The sequence below is a fragment of the Chamaea fasciata genome, unplaced genomic scaffold (assembly GCF_029207755.1).
Source record: "Chamaea fasciata isolate MVZ Bird 193981 ecotype frontalis unplaced genomic scaffold, bChaFas1.0.hap1 SCAF_38, whole genome shotgun sequence".
In the NCBI taxonomy this organism is placed as follows: Eukaryota; Metazoa; Chordata; class Aves; order Passeriformes; family Sylviidae; genus Chamaea; species Chamaea fasciata.
In genome coordinates, this window is record NW_027094123.1 from 2,166,289 (window position 1) to 2,182,338 (window position 16,050).

Below are 16,050 nucleotides of genomic sequence, written 5' to 3' on the forward strand. Positions count from 1 at the left end.
GGTAAAAGGGGCAACTTTGGGGTTCATGGAGACATTTCTGGGGCACATTTGGGGCAGGGAATTTGGAGAGAACTTGAGGGTCTGGAGGACACGTTTGGGAAGCGGGCGGACACTTGGAGGAGCACTTAGGGATTCTGTCGGACAATTCGGGGTCCAGGGGGGCACTTGGAGGTCAGGGAGGGGAATCCGGGGCCCTTCGGGGTCCGGGCGGGCACCTGGGGGGCTCTGAGGGGACTCTCTGGGGCGCGGGGGATGATGGGAGTTGTAGGCGCGGGTAGAACAGGGTTGAACGGCGCCGCGGAGCATCACGGGAGGTGGAGGCGCAGCTCCAATGGCTGTCGGCGGGGCGCGGGGCATGATGGGAGATGGAGTCACGGCTGGAGTAGCGCTCCGAGTGCGCCGCGGAGCATGCTGGGAGCTGTAGTCCCGGAAGTGGCTCGAACGCGTCGTCTGGGGCTCCGGGAAGGCGCTTTGGGGACACTTTTGTGTCCGAGCCGCGGTTTGAGGTCCTCGGGGGGAACGTGTGCGGCTCGGGAGCACTTGCGGGGAGCTTGGGGAGCTGTCACCGAGCTCTCTAGGGCGCGGGGCGGGGCAGGAGTTTTTAGGCGCAGAACCGTGTTCCGAGGGGCTCCGAGGCCAGGGGGGATGATTGGAGATGAATTCCCTGAAGTCGCTCTAAGGGGAATCTGTGGGGTCGGAGCGTTCAAGGGATCCGGGGACGCTTTGGGGGCGGGCGAATGGGCGCTGAGGGAACAGTTAGGGATCCTGGAGGAGCTGGGGGACACTTGTTTAGTTCAACGTGGTTTTCTGCTCATGAAACGTACGTATTGTATTTAAAACTTAATATTCCATAGGTATGGGTTCTACAGGCGTAGATATCAATTAGCCTAAGTGCAAAACCTAATATTCCATGTAAGAATGATGTTCTCTACTGTTAAAAGCAAAATTAACCAAAGCAAACAAAAAGGAGAGAGTTAACAATTAATGAGAAAGGAACAGAAAAGGTTGTTATGCCACTGTAAACTTTCACTCTGAGTCTACATTTCAAATAATACAGGTGACCCATCTGAAGGAGGATTTCTCCTCAGGGGAAATGTCTTTCTAAAAGTTTCCTTTGTTGCCAGGAGCTGCCTCTGTGCCAGGAGCCCGACCCAGCTCAGCAGCACAGAAACAGCACAAGGACTTGAATGACCCTCCCGTGGATTTGGTGTTTCCATTCAACTCTGTCCCTGAAAGAGTGTTCCAAAAACTTCTCAAGAACTCAAAGGTAAATTAAAACACTGAAGTTTTTTGCAGTTTTAATGGGACACACAGAGAGACCCAATGGAGAAAGTGTCCCCAGGTTCCATCACTGCAGGCACTGATGACAGGTGGGGACAGACAAGGCAAAGGTGTCTCTGGTGCTGAGCAAACCTGGATGTGTTCCATGAATCCAAAAGGCCAAGGCCTGAGCCCCGGCCCCTGGCAAGGCAGGGATCTGTGGGGCAGGGATCTGTGGGTCCGGGCTCTGTGGGTCAGGGCTCAGCCGTGGGTCACAGATCCGTGGGTCAGGGCTCAGCCGTGGGGCTCACCGTGGCAGGGGTTGCTCAGGAGGTCACTCGGGGGCGCCGGATCCTGTGGGGCGGCTCCAGCGGCTCCTGTGGGGCAGAGACGGGGGCGGGACAATCTGTGGGGCAGGAGCCATCTGTGGGGCGGGGATGGGATCTGTGGGGCGGGGTTTGGGATTCGGGATCTATGGGGCAGAGCGGGGATCCCTCAAAATTCCCACAAAAATCCCCAAATTTCCCAAAAACTCCAAATTTGCCCCCCAAAAAATTCCAATTTTTTTCCTCGAAAAAATTCCCAAAATTTTCCCTTATTTTTCCCAATTTTTTCCCAATTTTTCCCCATTTTTCCCAATTTTTTCCCAATTTTTCCCCATTTTTCCCAATTTTTTCCCAATTTTTCCCCATTTTTCTCAATTTTTCCCAATTTTTTATAATATTCCGAAAGTTTCCCACAGAATCCTCAAAAAATTCCCCCAAAATTCGCCAAAATTTTCCGCAAAAATTCCCAAATCTTTCAAATCCCCCCAAATGTTCCCATTTTTTTTCCCAATTTTCCCAAATTTTGGGGGCTTTCCCCCAAATTTTCCCCAAAAATCCCCTTAAAAACGACCCCAAACCATCAAAAAATCCCAAAATTTTCCCGATTTTCCCCCAAAATCACCTAAAAATTCCCCCCAAAATCCCCAAATTCCCAATTTTCACTCCAAATCTCCCAAAATTTCCCCAAAATTCTCCCAGATTTTCCAAATCCTCCATTTTCCCCCCAGAATTCCCCTAAAAACGACCCCAAAAATCCCAAATTTCCCCCAAATTCTCGAATTTTCACCCCAAATTTCGGGTTTTTTCCCCCAAAACTTTCCAACCTCGAGGGCCACCAGTGGGCGCTCTGCAGGGAGAGAATTTGGCGGATTTTGGGAAAATTTGGGGGAATTTTGGAGAGTTTTGAAGGAATTTTGGGAGAATTTTGATGATTTGGGGTCATTTTGGGGCAAATTTGGGGGAATTTTTTGGGAAATTTGGTAGAATTTGGGGGAAAATTTGGGTAATTTGGAAAAAATTGGGGGAATTTTGGGGATTTTGGGAAAATTCAGGGGATTTGGGGGGAAATTTTGGGGGATTTTGGGAGGAATTTGGGAAAAAATTTGGGACTTTTGGGGGGAAATTTGTTTTTTTTTTCTGGAAATTTGGGGGTTATTTGGGGGAACTATGGGAAAATTTGGGAATTTTAGGGGGAAATCCGGGGGATTCGGAGGAATTCAAAGAAGGAATGGTGAAATCCTGGGAATTTTTGGACCATTTTGGGTCATATTGGGGGAAATTTTGGGTGATTTGGGAGGGAAATTTTGGGAATTTGGGGGGATTTTTGCAGAAATTTTGGGATTTTTTTTAGATTTTGGTGAAATTTGGGAGAATTTTGAGGATTTTTGAAAAAAATTTTGATAATTTTGGGGAATTTGGGGGGATTTTTGACAAAATTTTGGGAATTTTTTTTGGATTTTGGTAAAATTTGGGGAATTTTTGAGGAAATTTTGGGAATTTTTGTGGGCTGTTTTTGGGGGGAATTTCGGGAGAATTTTGGTCGATTTTGGGGGGATTTGGGGACAATTTTGGGGGAGATATTTGTGGAATTTTGAAGAATTTTGGGGGATTTTTGAAGAAATTTTGGGAATATTTTGTGACTTTTGAGGAAATTTTGGGAATTTTTTTACATTTTGGGGAAATTTGAGGGGAATTTTGGGGATTTTTGGGGAAATTTGGGGCGGATTTTTTGGGGGGGAAATTCGGGACAATTTTGGGGTCATTTGGGGCCTCGGTGTATCCCGTCATGCCCCACGCCACTTTGCGCCTCGGTGTATCCCGTCATTCCCCGTGGTGCCCCTTTGCGCCTCGGTGTATCCCGTCATGCCCTGCGGCGCCACTTTGCGCCTCGGTGTATCCCATCGTGCCCCGCGGTGCCGCTTTGCGCCTCGGTGTATCCCGTCATGCCCTGCGGTGCCACTTTGCGCCTCGGTGTATCCCGTCATGCCCCGCGCCGAATTACACCTCGGTGTATCCCGTCATGCCCTGCGGCGGCGCTTTGCGCCTCGGTGTATCCCGTCATGCCCCGCGGTGCCGCTTTGCGCCTCGGTGTATCCCGTCATGCCCTGCGGCGCCGCTTTGCGCCTCGGTGTATCCCGTCATGCCCCGCGCCGCTTTGCGCCTCGGTGTATCCCGTCATGCCCTGCGGCACTCTGTGCCTCGGTGTATCCCGTCATTCCCTGCAGTGCCACTTTGCGCCTCGGTGTATCCCGTCATGCCCCGCGGTGCCGCTTTGCGCCTCGGTGTATCCCGTCATGCCCTGCGGTGCCGCTTTGCGCCTCGGTGTATCCCGTCATGCCCTGCGGCGCCGCTTTGCGCCTCGGTGTATCCCGTCATGCCCTGCGGCACTCTGTGCCTCGGTGTATCCCGTCATTCCCTGCAGTGCCACTTTGCGCCTCGGTGTATCCCGTCATGCCCCGCGGTGCCGCTTTGCGCCTCGGTGTATCCCGTCATGCCCTGCGGCGCCGCTTTGCGCCTCGGTGTATCCCGTCATGCCCCGCGGTGCCGCTTTGCGCCTCGGTGTATCCCGTCATGCCCTGCGGCACTCTGTGCCTCGGTGTATCCCGTCATTCCCTGCAGTGCCACTTTGCGCCTTGGTGTATCCCGTCATGCCCTGCGCCGCTCTGTGCCTCGGTTTATCCCATCATTCCCCCGGCGCCGCTTTGCTCCTCGGTGTACAATTGACGTCACCCGCATTTATTTCGCCTCTCATTTGCATAAATTTACATAAGGCTGGCGCATCAGTGAGGTGGGTGGGGTCAGAGCCACGCCCAGGCCCCTCCCAGTACAAACCAGCAACTCCCAGTCCCTGTGGTAAGTGATGTCATTCGCGTTTATTTGTGCTCTCATTTACATAAATTTGCATCTCGGTGCGGTGGGCGGGGTCAGAGCCGCGTTGGCCCCTCCCACTCCCTCCCAGTACAACCCAGTAACCCCCAGGCCCCGCCCAGTTTGTCCCGCCCTTGTAGCTCCATATAAGGGAAGGGGGCGTGGCCTGACAAAGGGCGTGGTCGTTCACCTGTGGGTGGAGGGGCAAAGGTTACACCACGCCCAGAAACCCTAAAACCAGTTTAAACCAGAATAAACCAGTAACCCCCAAACCCACTCCCAGTCCATCCCAGTATAAACCAGTGACCCCAAACCCAGTCCCAGTCCATCCCAGTATAAACCAGTGACCCCCAGTCCCCGTCCCAGTGCCCTCACCTGTCCGTACTGGTTTGAACTGGGATCTCTCGATGCTCGGTGGCCTCCAGGGAGCGGCTCAGGGCCAGGGCCCGGCGCTGGGGGATACTGGGAGTTACTGGTTTATACTGGTTTGTACTGGTTTGTACTGGGTTATACTGGTTTGTACTGGTTTGGGGGTTTTCCTTACTGGTTTGTACTGGGACAGGGTTTAGGGGTCACTGGGATGAAGTGGGATGAACTGGGAAGGGATTTGAGGTGACTGGTTTGTACTGGTTTATACTGGTTTGGGGTTTTTCTTTACTGGTTTGTACTGGGAGGGGGTTTGGGGGTTTTTTGGGATTTTTGGGGAGAATTTTGGGGATTTTGGGGCATCAAAAATCCCAATTTTCAGTCGGAATTTTGGGTGAATTTGGGGGATTTGGGGGCTTTAAAAATCCAAATTTTTAGTGGGAATTTTGGGGTGAATTTTGGGGGTTTTGGGACTTCAAAAATTCCAATTTTTGGGTGAATTTTGGGGATTTTGGGGCTCCTAAAAATTCCAATTTTTAGTGGGAATTTTGGGGTCATTTTTGGGGATTTGGGGCCTCCAAAAATCTCAATTTTAGTGAGAATTTTGGGGGATTTTGGGTGGGAATTTTGGGGTGAATTTGGGTAATTTTGGGGCTTCAAAAATCCCATTTTTCAATCAGAACTTTGGGGTCATTTTTGGGGATTTTGGGGCTCTGAAATCCTGATTTTTGGGGCGAATTTTTAGGTCAATTTTTGGGATTTTGGGGCTCTGAAATCCCGATTTTTAATGGGAATTTTTGGGGTCATTTTTGGGGCATTTTGGGTGAATTTTGGGGGATTTTGGGGCTCTAAAAGTTCCAATTTTTAGTGGGAATTTTGGGGTGAATTTAGGGGATTTTGGGTGGAAATTTTGGGGTGAATTTAGGGGATTTTGGGACTTTAAAAATTCCAATTTTTGGGTGAATTTTTGGGATTTTGGGGGCTCTAAAAATCCCAATTTTTAGTGGGAATTTTGGGGTTTTTTGAGGGATTTTAGGTGGGAATTTTGGGGGGAATTTTGGGGATTTTGGGGCTTTAAAAATTTCCACTTTCAGCAGGAAATTTTGGGGTGAATTTTGGGGATTTTTGGGCTCTAAAAAATCTCAATTTTAGTGGGAATTTTGGGTGGGAATTTTGGGGTGATTTTGAGGGATTTTGGGGCTTAAAAAAATCTCAGTTTGCAGTCGGGATTTTGGGGTCATTTTTTGGGATTTTGGGGCTCTGAAATCTCGATTTTTAGTGGGAATTTTTTGGGGTCATTTTTGGGGCATTTTGGGTGAATTGTGGGGGATTTTGGGGCTCTAAAAGTTTCTGTTTTCTATTCCTATTCCTATTACTCTTGGGTCTCACACTGCCGTCTTTGGCTCGTCTGCCGTGCCCTCAGCGCTACAACAACGCTGCTACCTAGAGCCGCCGCTTTGCCTGACTTAACGTCTGTGCTGCGGCAGTCCCTTGGGGTGTTGGATTAACATTTTCGGCTGCAGCAGTCTCATTGCAGTTTGGGTCTTTTCTGGACGGTAGCAACAGACTCCCTTGCACTCCTGTGCAGGGCTCGTTGCTGTACCTTCTAGACAGATCTGTAATGCATACATGTTGAAGAAACACACTGTCTTCCGTATGAAGTGCCAGGAGTTAAAATGAGTCTAGATCCGTGAAAGATGGAAACCTTTAGAATTCACTAACTCAATTTCTCAAAGCATTTGTGACCATGTTGGGCTTTGCGTGGTGACCACGAGCACATGAAAGTGTATAGCAGTTTCAGAACATCATGTATACTTGCCTAATTTTTGTTCTACAGACTGAACCATCCCAATGTGGTGGCTGCCCACGATGTCCCTGAAGAGATGCAGAAGCTCGCACCAAATGACTTGCCATTGTTGGCCATGGAGTACTGCCAAGGTGGAGACCTCCGCAAGGTGGGGTCCCTAGAATGGTAACCTAGGAATGGATCACCTTCTGATCTGATCCTAGGTTTTCTACTGAAGTTTTCCCTTCAAACCTTTGCTTTCATACCCTGATGTTTCCTATTTCTAGTCATGGCATCAACAAGTGTTGGTGGCTTGGTCCTTGGTATTATGTTCAGCTTTTGAAGACTTAAGTGCTTTGTATTTTTTTAGGTGCAAGTGACACTGTGAGGAGTTTGCACACAGAGAATGAGGGCAAGTGTAGGGGACGTGCAACAGTATTTGAGTATGGCCAAGACCATTGTAGGGTAGGTGCATCTGTAGGCTGTACCCTTCCTGAAAGTGATGAACTCTTGTCTGTCATAGGAAGAGATAACACATGGTAGTTCTAATCCTAAGGCTTTTCTGACCTTTGCTATAATCTGCCCATAGCTAAAACACAGACCTTAGGCCTCAGATTGGAGTTGATAGTGTCAGGCAAAGAGGGATGGAACAAATAGGAGGATGAAAACGGGATGACAGTGACTTCTTTCATCTTCTTTCCCATGCAATCAAACCAAGGCACAAAGCTGTAATTGCTGCTACTGCAGGTCACAGTCCATAGAGTTTTGTGCTTCTGGAGAATTTAATTGCTGTTGCTGAAACTTCTTGCATCCCTGAGAATTTGTGGAACTCTGGAGTTCATTCGGGATAGAGAAGGGAAAGACTACATTCTGTGTTCCTTACTTGAAGTACCTGAACCAGCTGGAGAATTGCTGTGGCTTGCGGGAAGAAGCTATTCTTATCTTGTTATCTGACATTGGTAAGTGGTGGCAGTACCTTCAGTTGTCTGAACTATGGAAACCCTTTTAGTCCTGAGTCCACTCTCCAGATATACAGTAGTGACCTTAGTGACTCCATTTCAGACTGACCTTTTATGATCTTGATCGTCTCCCAAAAGTGTTGGGAGTCCGGGGAGGTTCTTGCCTACTGGAAGCTAGCCAGCATTACTACAGTTTACAGGAAGGATGTGAGGGAACATCCAGAGAGAGAACTCAATTTGTGTCCAGAGTTCTATGGTGCTGACTTTACCCCTTACACTCAGCGTTTCGTTGTATGTTTCATTGTACAAGGTCTGATGTGAAAGCCATGCTTATTACTAGATAGAGTAGATGAATCCTTACTGAGCTCATGCTAGGTACTGTTACTTAGCTCTAACAACTGGCTTTTTCTGTCTCAGCTTCTGCTCTCAGATACCTTCATGAGAACAGGATCATCCATAGAGACTTGAAGCCAGAGAACATTGTGCTGCAGCAAGGAGAGCAAAGGGTAAGCAGGAAGCAGTCGTCTCTACCTGCACAGACAAGTAAACTTACAAGGAACCTGCATGTGCTTCATGCAGTTACATGGTCCCTCTGCAAGAGCACTCAGCCCAGGATAACACCTGTCTCAGGTCACTGTCACATAGTATTCTGTGTGCAGCTGAAGTGAGACGTTGTATTAGACGTCTGTTAACACCTGACATTTTGACTTTCAACTATTAAGGAAAGAAGCAGACTGTCCTGATTGACCAAAGATCGGAAGGAGCTAGAGGCGTAACTGCTAAGTGTGCTACAACACCTTCAAATTCATTGTGGTTTTAGAAATCTACAGTAGCCTCCCATTTCTGCTTCTATCTCTTCACTGGCACCTTTCCTGCATAGCTTTGAAGAGCCAGACCTTTTCTTTCTGCTGTATGATGTGCTTTTAACAGGACTTCAGTCTGGCATTCTTATTCTCTGTTGTGTGTTTCAGTTAATACACAAAATCATTGACCTTGGTTATGCTAAGGAGTTGGATCAGGGGAGCCTGTGCACATCCTTTGTTGGGACTCTGCAGTACTTGGTAAGAAAGGAATTCAGCTAGAAGAGCAGCTACTGCTTTCTAGTGGGATAGAATTAACTGTTACCAAGCTTTGGGCTGGGATTAGGTACTTGCACGGTATGGGGTGCATTTGTGGTGCTGAAGCTAGCAAAGGTGACTGCTTTTTTGCTGACACTGGGTTTTGCTGAGACTGGCTTTTGTGCTACCTGCATCTGTTATAAATAAGCAGGAGTGCCAGTAACCTATGCTACTCACTCCAGGAGGGTCTTAAAGCACGTGAGAGGCAGTGTTCAGTAATGTCTTTAATTATTTGTACAAATGTTAATGAGATGTTAAGGGACAGAGAAAGCTAAGAGCTTTCTGGCCAAAGCCATCTGGCTTTGTCTCATGCGTGTAAACTGTATCAGGCCCCAGAGCTGCTGGAACAGCAGAAGTATAGGGTGACAGTGGATTCCTGGAGCTTTGGCACGCTTGCCTTTGAGTGCATTACAGGCTTCCGACCATTCCTACCCAACTGGCAGCCAGTGCAATGGTGAGTGAACCGTGGCTGGGTGGTAAGTGGGCATGATGTGACTTTCCTGTTTACAGGAAGCAGAAGTGTGGTCTCTTGATTCTGAGGATAATATCCCTATGTTTCTTGCCCTTTTGGAAAGTGACCCCTTTCACAGGGGCTTGACTCACCTGAGCAAGTTCAGCATTCCTGAGACTTGCTCTATGGGATAAGGGCTGACTCCCGCAGGGCAGGTAACAGAAACCAAAGTGGCATCTGTATTATATGTCAAGAGTAGCTTTCAAGAGCCTACTAGCATGCAGGCTGGGAAAGGCAGGCAATTTTTTCACCATTGTACTCGCTTACATTAGGCATACAAAAGTGCATCAGAAGAGTGAGCTGGATATTGTTGTTTCAGAAGACTTATCCAGAGAAGTCAAGTTTTCTAGCAGTTTGCCCTGCCCCAACAATCTAAACAGGTGAGTACTAAAAATTGCTGTGCTGAGATAAACTGATTCTTCTGCAAAAGGACCAAGTTTGTGTTATATGCCTTACTGTGTTAATCTGTGAATACATTGAGTGCGTGACACAGGCAGTACTACTGTCACTTGTCAGACTTGTGTAGTCTTGGTTTCTGCCTTCTAAACACTGCGTTTGTGATGGGGAGAGGTGGAGTGCTGGAGGGAGAAGGAGGGGGGCAGTTTTGTCAGTCCTCCCACACAGAACAGGCCGTATCGTTACTGCCAATGAACTTTTACCTTTTCTGATCTGGTTTTTGTTGCTCAGTGTTTTGTCTGGGAGGCTGGAGAAATGGCCGCAACTCATGTTAATGTGGCACCCACGTCAGAGAGGTACAGATCCTACCTATGGACCCAATGGGTGTTTCAAAGCATTGGATGACATTTTGAACTTGAAGGTAAGCAATATGTCTGTATTACCCTAAAAAGTTTTCCAGAGAGCAGTTTCCTGAGCCTCTGAATCCTGGACTTAGGAGGAAGAGTGAGGCAGAAACTCATAGAACTGTCTCCTGATCGTTAGTGACAGGTGCTTTCCTCTTGCTTCTTTGAGGACAAATACTCCCTGAGCTTGTTGGGAGTAGCGAATAGCTTCTGTGCATGCTTGGTTCCATATTCTGATAGAGGATTCTACAGGTATTTAACTGCCATGTGGCCTCTCTTCCACTTGATGGAGGACAAGAACTTTGCCATAATGTTAGGAAGTAGCTGTAAAGTGACTTCTTGATTCTGCCAAGTGCTTTGAAGAGTTTCTTGGTGGTCATTTTTTCGGTCCCTCAATCTCTGCTCTAAGATGACCAATGTATCTTCAGCCTTTCTCATGCCATGCTACTCTTCTGGTAGGTGCTTCACGCTTTGAACATGGTTACGGGAACTGTGCACACCTACCCTGTGACAGAGGAAGAGACTCTGCAGAGTGTGAAGGCCAGGATTCAGTCAGATACAGGAATTCCAGAACAGGACCAGGAACTACTGCAGGAAGCAGGACTTGAATTGTTTTCTCAGAAGTTGGTCACTAAACATACAGCTGATGGCAAGGTGAGTCTCGGTATTCCCTTTCTTAAGTTTGAGTGAATCAGAAGTCACTGCACTCGCTTTGGGATCACAGCACTCCCTGCTGTTGTGGCATGCTTTTGTCATGGTAACCTCACAGACCTAACAGCCACTGTAGCGTAGGCAGCCTGTTGCCTTTGGTGCTCTGTGTTTGGTTGAGGAGGACTCTTCTGTTTGTGGTGTTGCCAAGGCTTGCTCTTCCCAAGAAAACCTGGTTGGGTCTTTTGTCTTGTGCAGGGGAATGATACTGCAGCAGCAGACACAGACCTTCTCTTCCTCTTTGATAACAAGAAAGTTTCCTGAGGCTCAGGTGGCCTTGCGTCCTCATCCAGAAAGTGTTGGCTGCATCCGTAAGGACTCCTCTGGCATGAATATGAAGGGCGGGCCGGGGTCAGTGTTGAGAGGGGCGTCTGTGTTTTGTGGTCTGTATCATGCACAAAGAGTAGAGGGAGCTTTTGCGTATTGGGACTGAAGAAGCAGTAAAATGGACTGTCATTCATTCAGTTTATCAGAATAACTAAAAAAGGGAGGTGTTTGATTTTGACATGCTAGGGGAGCTGCACAGGGGTTATCCAGCTCTAGGCTTTGCAGGCAGTAACATGCCCCTCAAAGGAGCAATGTTTTGGTCTGGTTTGTGATAACACAGTATTCCTGCTTCACGCTGATATGTACATTTCCCTTTCTCCCACCTCCTCTGTTTTCAGTTCAGGATCCAAAGAAGAATCTCCACTTTTTCCAGTTGCGGGAAGTGTGGGGTCAGATCTGGCAGACGATGCGGATGCTGAAAGAGGACTGTAATCGGCTTCAGCAGGGGCAGTGAGCAGCCATGTACGGTGGCCGTTTCTCCACAATACTTATCTCTGTCTTTGTGCGCTGGTGGAAGGGAAGACAGAAATGGGACCCTGTTGGAATGGGGAAGCCCGTGATTGGAGCTGTATGCAATTCATGAAAAGTGGAGAGTTAGCCCTTTGGCACAACTGCATTTGTCCTCACCGCTGTCTCAAGTATCTGTTTTGGATGTAAATGAAAGCCTGGTGGATTTCTACTTTCAGAGGCTAATAGGACCTTCTTGTCCTTGCAGGATGAATCTGTTGCGTTACAATAGTGCCATCTGGAAGATGAAGAATTCTATGGCCTCCCTTTCTCAGCAGCTGGAAGCAAAGCTGGACTTCTTTAAAACAAGCATCCAAATTGACCTGGAAAAGTATAAAGAGCAGATTGAGTTTGGAGTTAGTGAGTATAGCATCTGGCAAACGGGTCTTTTCATGACTCTTCTCCTCACAAAAACACCTGCCTCCTTCTCTGTGAACCTGAGAAAGCCAGTCACCCTTCTTTGATTCCTGTAGCTTCTGAGAAGCTGCTGTTTGCCTGGAAAGAGATGGAGCAAGCTGTGGAACTTTGTGGGTGGGTATGTTTCTAAATCTAACTGCTAGTCATAAAGAGGTTTGTTTTTGTTATCTCTCCCCTCCTCCCCCTTTAGCTTCATTGTCCCTGCCTTAAATAGAAGCCCCTTGTATCTGCCCTGATGTCAGATTTCACATTGCCTTGGTTTGTGTGGCACAATTTTTGTCCATTATTAGTACTACATGAAGCTCATTCTGTTGTAAGGCTTAGGGGGAAATGGGAGATCTTGGCGAAGCCCCAGAAACGTCTTGGAATTTCCTTGAATTGAAACGACTCGTTTGTCTTTGGCCAAGGCTGCTGTTTGCATCTTGTTGGTTTGTTTAGAAATAAGAATGAGAAAGGAAGAACCAATGTGAGTGTGAGTGGTAGTGTCTCTAGGTATGAGACTGTTGTGTTGCTTATGTTCTACCCTGCTTTCAGGAAGATGATGTGGAGCAGGTAGTGAAGAGGATGATGGCCCTGCAGACAGACATCGTGGACCTGCAGAGAAGCCCGCTAGGTCGTAAACAAGGAGGAACACTGGAGGATTTGTGAGTTGAACTACCTTGAGCTTCAGATGCAGGAGTGTTTCTGGCTAAGCTTACTCACTAGAGGACAGTGAAAGGGCTGTTTCTTCCACCCAAATTGTGGGGGACTGGGAGCACTTTAACACTAAAGATGTTTTTTGACTCATCTGTCATTGTTCTGAAATGGCAGACAGGTATAGAAAAGATTTGAGTTCTCAAACTATTTGTTCCATGTTTTGGTTCTTTGGAAATCCTTTTCTTTCCTGCTTTTTTCTTCTAGAGAAGAACAAGCCAGAGAGCTGTACCGAAGACTCAGAGAGAAGCCAAGAGGTAAAAGATGCTTTAGCTCAAGGTCAGCTTGCTTTGTGTGTAACTTTGGAGATGTAGTAACGATCATTGAGAAAACTATCTGACTTCTAGGCCTGCCCAGACACTAGCAGCACATGGGCTCTCCTGGATTGCCTTTTCTCGAGAGGGAAGTCAGGGAGTCAGTTTCACACTAGGCCAGCCTTCCTTTCTTGGTGCTTTGTGAGCTGTTCTCGAAACTCCTCTGGAGCTCTTCTCAGAGCAGGCTGTTGCCATAAGCAACAACCAACCTTTCTGGGTAGAAAGGATGAAAGACACAACTGTTCCTTTGATACAGTCCCAACTCTCCTTTTCAAGTTCTTTAAATTTTGAAGAAGGTGGCTAAAATTCAGTGTAATTCATCCCACTCAAACTCGCATATCCTGAACTTTGGCTGTTTCAGGATTAAAGCAGTAGTGGAAATGAGCCGCTAAGAATCTTCTCACTCTGTCCTATAAACCGACCTTTCTGTGTAATATTGGCTCTCATTCCGGATCAGAGGACAGGCGGTGACAGCCAGGAAATAGTACGACTGCTTCTACAGGCAATCCAGACCTCTGAAAAAAAAGTTTGAATCATTTATGCTCAGCTCAGGTGAGCTTTGTACATTTTATTCAGAGTTGAGAGAAGGTATTTTCTCTTCCAGCAAGAGAAGGTTTAAAACTCATTGCATATGACTCTTGAGATCTTGCAGTGTTAACAGAAAATAATTAACTTCAGAACTGTTCTCCTACTGCAGTGGCCCATGTGTGATCTGATTAGTTTTTATTTTTTTAATAGTAAAACTGTAGTTTGAAAACAGAAGGCATTGGAATTGTTCCCCAGAGTGGAGAAAGTGATGAATCTGATGAGTGAAGATGAGGAAACAGTTGTTAGGCTTCAGGAGAAACGACAGAAGGAACTGTGGAACTTGCTGAAAATTGCTTGTGTAAGTAAAATAAGAACTCCCCTTTAACCTGAGAATATGGTTTGTAGCACAGGCTACTGAAACAATAGTAAATTGAGTGTATCCTATGGTTCTTTTCTTTCTTTTGAATCAGTATGAAAGCCAAGTTCCAGGTTGTCTCATATTCCCGGCTGCTGAAAACTAGTGGGAACAATTACACTCTGAATATTCTGTGTTTTCTTCAGAGTAAAGTGCGTGGTCCTGTTACTGGCAGTCCAGAGAGCGTGAACACATCCCGTCTTGGTAGCTCAGGTCAACTGCTGCTGCAAGTCCCTTCTGGAACATTCAATTTATCAGAATCTGTAAGAAAAAGGTGAGGCAAAGTCTGGAGTTCTTCGGCTGCTAATGCCACCACTACAAAGCTAGGCTTCCTGCTTTGTGCAATAATGGCACACAGGGTTTCTCATATTTTACGCTTTGTGTTCAGCTTGCATTGTCAGCAGCCTTAGTTTACTTGGTAGTTAAGACTTGCTGGGGCTTTCAGATCTTCCGTATGAAAATTGGGTATCATGCATGGCTTCACTTCCCCCAGCCTCAGTAACAAAAGTGGTTTTTTGGTTTTCTTCCTTTAATCTGAGATGGTTGGGCTCACTTGGAAGTACACTGCCAGCAAGAACTGATGAAGTATTGTCATGTAAGGTCACAGTAGCTGAGCTGTGTCATTGAGACTGCTGCATGCGTAGTTCCGGCTTGCTTAATTGAACTGGGTTACCACTTGGAATGAAAGACCTTGGTTTGTTTTTTTGCCTGTTGCCCCATCCTTAAGTTTATAGGTGTCTTGGTTTAGGAAGACAGGTATCTGCTAGGTAAAATTACAATTAGAGGCTTTTTGGCAAAGATTTGGGAAATAGGAATAGCAGTTCTTTACTAGTATGTAATACAAAGCAAACAAACACAAAAAAAAACTCCCCCCCCCCCCCACCAAACAACTACAGCATTAATGACAAACGACAACAGTACCAAGAACTTTGAGGGCTTTGTTTCACAAAACCCAGGGCAGTTTGGTTTCGGTGTCCTTGCAGGATCTTCAGAGCACTGAGCTGGAACAGTGGAAAAGTCCCGGGCTGGTCGCTGGGATGGCAGGGTGTCCCGGCAGGCAGGGGCAGGATGTCCCGGCAGCGCAGGGGGTGCAGGGTCACGCTGCAGCAAGAGGAGCAGCGCCGAAGAAGCTCGAAGGCGAGGCAGAAAAGCGGCCCAGCTTCTGCTCGGCGTGCTTTGCGGAGGCTGAGATCCTCGAGGAGCGGCAGACACGCGTCTTCCCCAACGCCGGAAGCAGAAAAGCACGCAGCTGCCTCAAGCTGTGTCTTTTACCTGCGTTATTTCCCCCTTCCACCTTTTGTCCATCTCTTTGTTTCAGCCAAGCACTCTCAAGTATCCAACACCCGGTCCCCTTGGCAACCCGTGGGGAAAAAATTCCCCAGAGAAAGAAGGAACAAACCTAACCCCCAACAATAGGCTTCTCAGCTTTTCCTCTAGCAGCAGTGTTTCCACCTAATAAGAACCCAATTCCATCTTGGAATACATTTCCTTTCCCCCATTTGGTAAATCAGGGGCTGCCACCAACTTTTCAAGTTGCAGTATGAATTACAAGCCTATGTCCTGACTAACTTCAGTGTTCTGCAGCGTATCTGCCAGAAGTATTTCTTAATGATAGAGGCAGCATCTCTTTAAACTGCCACAGAAATTAATAGTGTAATAATTGCCCCTTTCAGTGAGGAGCTGCTGCTGGAATCTCGGGAACTTTGTAGCCAACTAGAAAATGTGATGCATGACACAATGAAGGATCAAGAGCAGAGTTTCTTGGTAATGTATTCACTCTTCTGTAAATGGACTAAGGAAGTGCCTGGCTTCGAAGTTCTGAATGTGCAACTTTGCCACCACTAACACAGCTAAATGAAATCTGCATTTTACTCATGGCCAGGGGGGAGAGTAGGAGATGCACAGAGATAGGAAGCACCGGTTCCCTCATAATCTGCGCCTGACATATTCTGCTTGCCAAAACTGGGAGCCACATGCTGGGAACTTGCTGCGCTAAACAGTAAAGGATGGGGCAAAGCACTTGGCTGTTGTACAAAACTACTGCAAAACTGCACACAAATTTGGGATGAGCGGGTGTCAGGGATCCTTAATTTAACAATGCAGAATATTGAAGAGAGAGTAAAATACTGGAGAGTGCAAGTAGGTTG

General features: G+C 47.2%; 1 pseudogene; it reads left to right on the top strand.

The window, feature by feature from the left end:
• The first annotated feature begins 813 nt into the window (after positions 1–813).
• On the top strand, positions 814–14,984 carry LOC136303581 (inhibitor of nuclear factor kappa-B kinase subunit beta-like; annotated as a pseudogene).
• Positions 14,985–16,050: the final 1,066 nt, after the last annotated feature.